We start from the raw sequence: 8,725 nt of genomic DNA on the forward strand, positions 1-8,725 counted from the left end.
GCATATGTACTACAAAATCGATTCTACACCTTAATATAAGATTGTGAAATTTTTCCAAATACACTGTCGTTATGGCTATATGACAACTCCAATAACCTCAAAACGGCTAATTAGCATAAATATGTAAAGTTCATATTTTTACGCAACTTGGTATCGGTTACGTAGTGCATATGTACCAGAAAATCGATTCTACACCTTAATATAAGATTGTGAAATTTTTCCAAATACACTGTCGTTATGGCTATATGACAACTCCAATAACCTCAAAACGGTTAATTAGCATAAATATGTATAGTTCATATTTTTACGCAACTTGGTATCGATTGCTTAGTGCATATGTACTAAAAAATCGATTCCACACCTTAATATAAGATTGTGAAATTTTTCCAAATACACTATCGTTATGGCTATATGACAACTCCAATAACCTCAAAACGGCTAATTAGCATAAATATGTATAGTTCATATTTTTACGCAACTTGGTATCGATTGCTTAGTGCATATGTACTAAAAAATCGATTCTACACCTTAATATAAGATTGTGAAATTTTTCCAAATACACTGTCGTTATGGCTATATGACAACTCCAATAACCTCAAAACGGTTAATTAGCATAAATATGTATAGTTCATATTTTTACGCAACTTGGTATCGATTGCTTAGTGCATATGTACTAAAAAATCGATTCTACACCTTAATATAAGATTGTGAAATTTTTCCAAATACACTGTCGTTATGGCTATATGACAACTCCAATAACCTCAAAACGGTTAATTAGCATAAATATGTATAGTTCATATTTTTACGCAACTTGGTATCGATTGCTTAGTGCATATGTACTAAAAAATCGATTCTACACCTTAATATAAGATTGTGAAATTTTTCCAAATACACTGTCGTTATGGCTATATGACAACTCCAATAACCTCAAAACGGTTAATTAGCATAAATATGTATAGTTCATATTTTTACGCAACTTGGTATCGATTGCTTAGTGCATATGTACTAAAAAATCGATTCTACACCTTAATATAAGATTGTGAAATTTTTCCAAATACACTGTCGTTATGGCTATATGACAATCTCCAATAACCTCAAAACGGTTAATTAGCATAAATATGTATAGTTCATATTTTTACGCAACTTGGTATCGATTGCTTAGTGCATATGTACTAAAAAATCGATTCTACACCTTAATATAAGATTGTGAAATTTTTCCAAATACACTGTCGTTATGGCTATATGACAACTCCAATAACCTCAAAACGGTTAATTAGCATAAATATGTATAGTTCATATTTTTACGCAACTTGGTATCGATTGCTTAATGTATATGTACTAAAAAATCGATTCTACACCTTAATATAAGATTGTGAAATTTTTCCAAATACACTGTCGTTATGGCTATATGACAACTCCAATAACCTCAAAACGGTTAATTAGCATAAATATATATAGTTCATATTTTTACGCAACTTGGTATAGATTGCTTAGTGAATATGTACTAAAAAATCGATTCTACACCTTAATATAAGATTGTGAAATTTTTCCAAATACACTGTCGTTATGGCTATATGACAACTCCAATAACCTCAAAACGGTTAATTGGCATAAATATGTATAGTTCATATTTTTACGCAACTTGGTATCGATTGCTTAGTGCATATGTACTACAAAACAGATTCTACACCTTAATAGAAGATTGTGAAATTTTTCCAAATACACTGTCGTTATGGCTATATGACAACTCCAATAACCTCAAAACGGTTAATTAGCATAAATATGTATAGTTCATATTTTCACGCAACTTGGTATCGATTGCTTAGTGCATGTGTACTAAAATATCGATTCTACGCCTTAATATAAGATTGCGAAATTTTTCCAAATACACTGTCGTTATGGCTATATGACAACTCCAATAACCTCAAAACGGTTAATTAGCATAAATATGTATAGTTCATATTTTCACGCAACTTGGTATCGATTGCTTAGTGCATGTGTACTAAAATATCGATTCTACACCTTAATATAAGATTGTGAAATTTTTCCAAATACACTGTCGTTATGGCTATATGACAACTCCAATAACCTCAAAACGGTTAATTAGCATAAATATGTATAGTTCATATTTTTACGCAACTTGGTATAGATTGCTTAGTGCATATGTACTAAAAAATCGATTCTACACCTTAATATAAGATTGTGAAATTTTTCCAAATACACTGTCGTTATGGCTATATGGGAACTCCAATAACCTCAAAACAGCTAATTAGCATAAATATGTATAGTTCATATTTTTACGCAAATTGGTTTCGATTGCTTAGTGCATATGTACTAAAAAATCGATTCTATACCTTAATATAAGATTGTGAAATTTTTGCAAATTCACTGTCATTATGGTTATATGACATCTCCAAAAACCTCAAAACGGTTAATTAGCATAAATATGTATAGTTCATATTTTTACGCAACTTGGTATCGAGTGCTTAGTGCATGTGTACTAAAAAATCGATTCTACGCCTTAATATAAGATTGTGAAATTTTTCCAAATACACTGTCGTTATAGCTATATTTTAACTCCAATAACCTCAAACGTTTAATTAGCATAAATATGTATAGTTCATATTTTTACGCAACTTGGTATCGATTGCTTAGTGCATATGTACTAAAAAATCGATTCTACACCTTAATATAAGATTGTGAAATTTTTCCAAATACACTGTCGTTATGGCTATATGACAACTCCAATAACCTCAAAACGGTTAATTAGCATAAATATGTATAGTTCATATTTTTACGCAACTTGGTATCGTTTGCATAGTGCATATGTACTAAAAAATCGATTCTACACCTTAATATAAGATTGTGAAATTTTTCCAAATACACTGTCGTTATGGCTATATGACAACTCCAATAAACTCAAAACGGTTAATTAGCATAAATATGTATAGTTCATATTTTTACGCAACTTGGTATCGTCTCCTAGTGTATATGTACTAAAAGATCGATTCTACACCTTAATATAAGATTGTGAAATTTTTCCAAATACACTGTCGTTATGGCTGTATGGCAACTCCAATAACCTCAAAACGGTTAATTAGCATAAATATGTATAGTTCATATTTTTACGCAACTTGGTATCGATTGCTTAGTGCATATGTACTAAAAAATCGATTCTACACCTTAATATAAGATTGTGAAATTTTTCCAAATACACTGTCGTTATGGCTATATGACAACTCCAATAACCTCAAAACGGTTAATTAGCATAAATATGTATAGTTCATATTTTTACGCAACTTGGTATCGATTGCTTAGTGCATATGTACTAAAAAATCGATTCTACACCTTAATATAAGATTGTGAAATTTTTCCAAATACACTGTCGTTATGGCTATATGACAACTCCAATAACCTCAAAACAGCTAATTAGCATAAATATGTATAGTTCATATTTTTACGCAACTTGGTATCGATTGCTTAGTGCATATGTACTAAAAAATCAATTCTACACCTTAATATAAAATTGTGAAATTTTTCCAAATACACTGTCGTTATGGCTACATGACATCTCCAATAACCTCAAAACAGCTAATTAGCATAAATATGTATAGTTCATATTTTTGCGCAACTTGGTATCGATTGCTTAGTGCATATGAACTAAAAAATCGTTTCTACACCCTTATAAAAGATTGTGAAATTTTTCCTAATACACTGTCGTTATGGCTATATGACAACTCCAATAACCTCAAAAAGGCTAATTAGCATAAATATGTATAGTTCATATTTTTACGCAACTTGGTATGGAGTGCTTAATGTATATGTAATACAAAATCGATTCTACACCTTAATATAAGATTGTGAAATTTTTCCAAATACACTGTCGTTATGGCTATATGACAACTCCAATAACCTCAAAACGGTTAATTAGCATAAATATGTATAGTTCATATTTTTACGCAACTTGTTATCGATTGCTTAGTGCATATGTACTACAAAATCGATTCTACACCTTAATATAAGATTGTGTAATTTTTCCAAATACACTGTCGTTATGGCTATATGTAAACTCCAATAACCTCAAAACGGTTAATAAGCATAAATATGTATAGTTCATATTTTTACGCAACTTGGTATAGATTGCTTAGTGCATGTACTAAAAAATCGATTCTACACCTTAATATAAGATTGTGAAATTTTTCCAAATACACTGTCGTTACGGCTATATGACATCTCCAATAACCTCGAAACGGTTAATCAGCATGAATATGTATAGTTCATATTTTTACGAAACTGGGTATCGATTGCTTAGTGCATATGTACTAAAAAATCGATTCTACACCTTAATATAAGATTGTGAAATTTTTCCAAATACACTGTCGTTGTGGCTATATGACAACTCCAATAACCTCAAAACGGTTAATTAGCATAAATATGTATAGTTCATATTTTTACGCAACTTGGTATCGATTGCTTAGTGCATATGTACTAAAAAATCGATTCTACACCTTAATATACGATTGTGAAATTTTTTCCAAAAACACTGTCGTTACGGCTATATGACATCTCCAATAACCTCAAAACGGTTAATTAGCATAAATATGTATAGTTCATATTTTTACGCAACTTGGTATCGATTGCTTAGTGCATATGAACTAAAAAATCGATTCTACACCTTAATATAAGATTGTGAAATTTTTCCAAATACACTGTCGTTATGGCTATATGACAACTCCAATAACCTCAAAACGGTTAATTAGCATAAATATGTATAGTTCATATTTTTACGCAACTTGGTATCGATTGCTTAGTGCATATGAACTAAAAAATCGATTCTACACCTTAATATAAGATTGTGAAATTTTTCCAAATACACTGTCGTTATGGCTATATGACAACTCCAATAACCTCAAAACGGTTAATTAGCATAAATATGTATAGTTCATATTTTTACGCAACTTGGTATCGATTGCTTAGTGCATATGTACTAAAAAATCGATTCTACACCTTAATATAAGATTGTGAAATTTTTCCAAATACACTGTCGTTATGGCTATATGACAACTCCAATAACCTCAAAACGGTTAATTAGCATAAATATGTATAGTTCATATTTTTACGCAACTTGGGATCGATTGCTTAGTGCATCTGTACTAAAAAATCGATTCTACACCTTAATATAAGATTGTGAAATTTTTCCAAATACACTGTCGTTATGGCTATATGACAACTCCAATAACCTCAAAACGGTTAATTAGCATAAATATGTATAGTTCATATTTTTACGCAACTAGGAATCGATTGCTTAGTGCATATGAACTAAAAAATCGATCCTACACCTTAATATAAGATTGTGAAATTTTTCCAAATACACTGTCGTTATGGCTATATGACATCTCCAATAACCTCAAAACGGTTAATTAGCATAAATATGTATAGTTCATATTTTTACGCAACTTGGTATCGATTGCTTAGTGCATATGTACTAAAAAATCGATTCTACACCTTAATATAAGATTGTGAAATTTTTCCAAATACACTGTCGTTATGGCTATATGCAACTCCAATAACCTCAAAACGGTTAATTAGCATAAATATGTATAGTTCATATTTTTACGCAACTTGGTATAGATTGCTTAGTGCATCTGTACTAAAAAATCGATTCTACACCTTAATATTAGATTGTGAAATTTTTCCAAATACACTGTCGTTATGGTTATATGACATTTCCAATAACCTCAAAACGGTTAATTAGCATAAATATGTATAGTTCATATTTTTACGCAACTTGGTATCGATTGCTTAGTGCATATGTACTAAAAAATCGATTCTACAACTTAATATAAGATTGTGAAATTTTTCCAAATACACTGTCGTTATGGCTATATGACAACTCCAATAACCTCAAAACGGTTAATTAGCATAAATATGTATAGTTCATATTTTTACGCAACTTGGTATAGATTGCTTAGTGCATATGGACTAAAAAAACGATTCTACACCTTAAGATAATATTGTGAATTTTTTCCAAATACACTGTCGTTACGGCTTTATGACAACTCCAATAACCTCAAAACGGTTAATTAGCATAAATATGTATAGTTCATATTTTTACGCAACTTGGAATAGATTGCTTAGTGCATATGGACTAAAAAATCGATTCTACACCTTAATATAAGATTGTGTAATTTTTCCTAATGCACTGTCGTTATGGCTATATGACAACTCCAATAACCTCTAAACGGTTAATTATCATAAATATGTATAGTTCATATTTTTACGCAACTTGGTATCGATTGCTTAGTGCATATGGACTAAAAAATCGATTCTACACCTTAATATAAGATTGTGTAATTTTTCCTAATGCACTGTCGTTATGGCTATATGACAACTCCAATAACCTCAAACGGTTAATTAGCATAAATATGTATAGTTCATATTTTTAGGCAACTTGGTATCGGTTACTTAGTGCATATGTACTAAAAAATCGATTCTACACCTTAATATAAGATTGTGAAATTTTTCCAAATACACTGTCGTTATGGCTATATGACATCTCCAAAAACCTCAAAACGGTTAATTAGCATATATTTGTATAGTTCATATTTTTACGCAACTTGGTATCGATTGCTTGGTGCATATGTACTAAAAACCGATTCTACACCTTAATAAAAGATTGTGAAAGTTTTCCTAATGCACTGTCGTTATGGCTATATGAACACTCCAATAACCTCAAACGGGTGATTAGCATAAATATGTATAGTTCATATTTTTACGCAACTTGGTATCGATTGCTTAATGTATATGTACTAAAAAACAGATTCTACACCTTAATATAAGATTGTGAAATTTTTCCAAATACACTGTCGTTATGGCTATATGACAACTCAAAACGGTAAATTAGCATAAATATGTATAGTTCATATTTTTACGCAACTTGGTATAGATTGCGTAGTGCATATGTACTAAAAAATCGATTCTACACCTTAATATAAGATTGTGAAATTTTTCCAAATACACTGTCGTTATGGCTATATGACATCTCCAATAACCTCAAAACGGTTAATTAGCATAAATATGTATAGTTCATATTTTTACGCAACTTGGTATCGGTTACTTAGTGCATATGTACTAAAAAATCGATTCTACACCTTAATATAAGATTGTGAAATTTTTCCAAATACACTGTCGTTATGGCTATATGACAACTCCAATAACCTCAAAACGGTTAATTAGCATAAATATGTATAGTTCATATTTTTACGCAGCTTGGTATCGATTGCTTAGTGAATCTGTACCAAAAAATCGGTTCTACACCTTAATATAAGATTGGGAAATTTTTCCAAACGCACTGTCGTTATGGCTATATGACAACTCAAAACGGTTAATTAGCATAAATATGTATAGTTCATATTTTTACGCATATTTTTACCTTAATATAAGATTGTGAAATGTTTCCAAATACACTGTCGTTATGGCTATATGACATCTCCAATAACCTCGAAACGGTTAATTATCATAAATATGTATAGTTCATATTTTTACGCAACTTGGTATCGATTGCTTAGTGCATATGTACTAAAAAATCGATTCTACACCTTAATATAAGATTGTGAAATTTATCCAAATGAACTGTAGTTATGGCTATATGACAACTCCAATAACTTCAAAACGGTTAATTAGCATAAATATGTATAGTTCATATTTTTACGCAACTTGGTATCGATTGCTTAGTGCATATGAACTAAAAAATCGATTCTACACCTTAATATAAGATTGTGAAATTTTTCCAAATACACTGTCGTTATGGCTACATGACATCTCCAATAACCTCAAAACAGCTAATTAGCATAAATATGTATAGTTCATATTTTTGCGCAACTTGGTATCGATTGATTAGTGCATATGTACTAAAAAATGGATTCTACACCTTAATATAAGATTGTGAAATTTTTTCAAATAAACTGTCGTTATGGCTATATGACAACTCCAATAACCTCAAAACAGTTAATTAGCATAAATATGTATAGTTCATATTTTTACGCAACTTGGTATCGATTGCTTAATCTATATGTACTAAAAAATGGATTCTACACCTTAATATAAGGTTGTGAAATTTTTCCAAATACACTGTCGTTGTGGCTATATAACAACTCCAGTAACCTCAAAAACGTTAATTAGCATAAATATGTATAGTTCATATTTTTACGCAACTTGGTATAGATTGCTTAGTGCATATGTACTTAAAAATCGCTTCTACACCTTAATATAAGATTGTGAAATTTTTCCAAATACACTGTCGTTATGGCTATATGACAACTCCAATAACCTCAAAACGGTTAATTAGCATAAATATGTATAGTTCATATTTTTACGCAACTTGGTATCGGTTACTTAGTGCATATGTACTAAAAAATCGATTCTACATCTAAATATAAGATTGTGAAATTTTTCCAAATACACTGTCGTTATGGCTATATGACATCTCCAAGAACCTCAAAACGGTTAATTAGCATAAATATGTATAGTTCATATTTTTACTCAACTTGGTATAGATTGCTTAGTGCACATGTACTAAAAAATCGATTCTACACCTTAATATAAGATTGTGAAATTTTTCCAAATACACTGTCGTTATGGCTATATGACAACTCCAATAACCTCAAAACGGTTAATTAGCATAAATATGTATAGTACATATTTTTACGCAACTTGGTATAGATTG

The sequence above is a fragment of the Bactrocera dorsalis genome, unplaced genomic scaffold, assembly GCF_023373825.1.
Source record: "Bactrocera dorsalis isolate Fly_Bdor unplaced genomic scaffold, ASM2337382v1 BdCtg124, whole genome shotgun sequence".
Taxonomy (NCBI): Eukaryota; Metazoa; Arthropoda; class Insecta; order Diptera; family Tephritidae; genus Bactrocera; species Bactrocera dorsalis.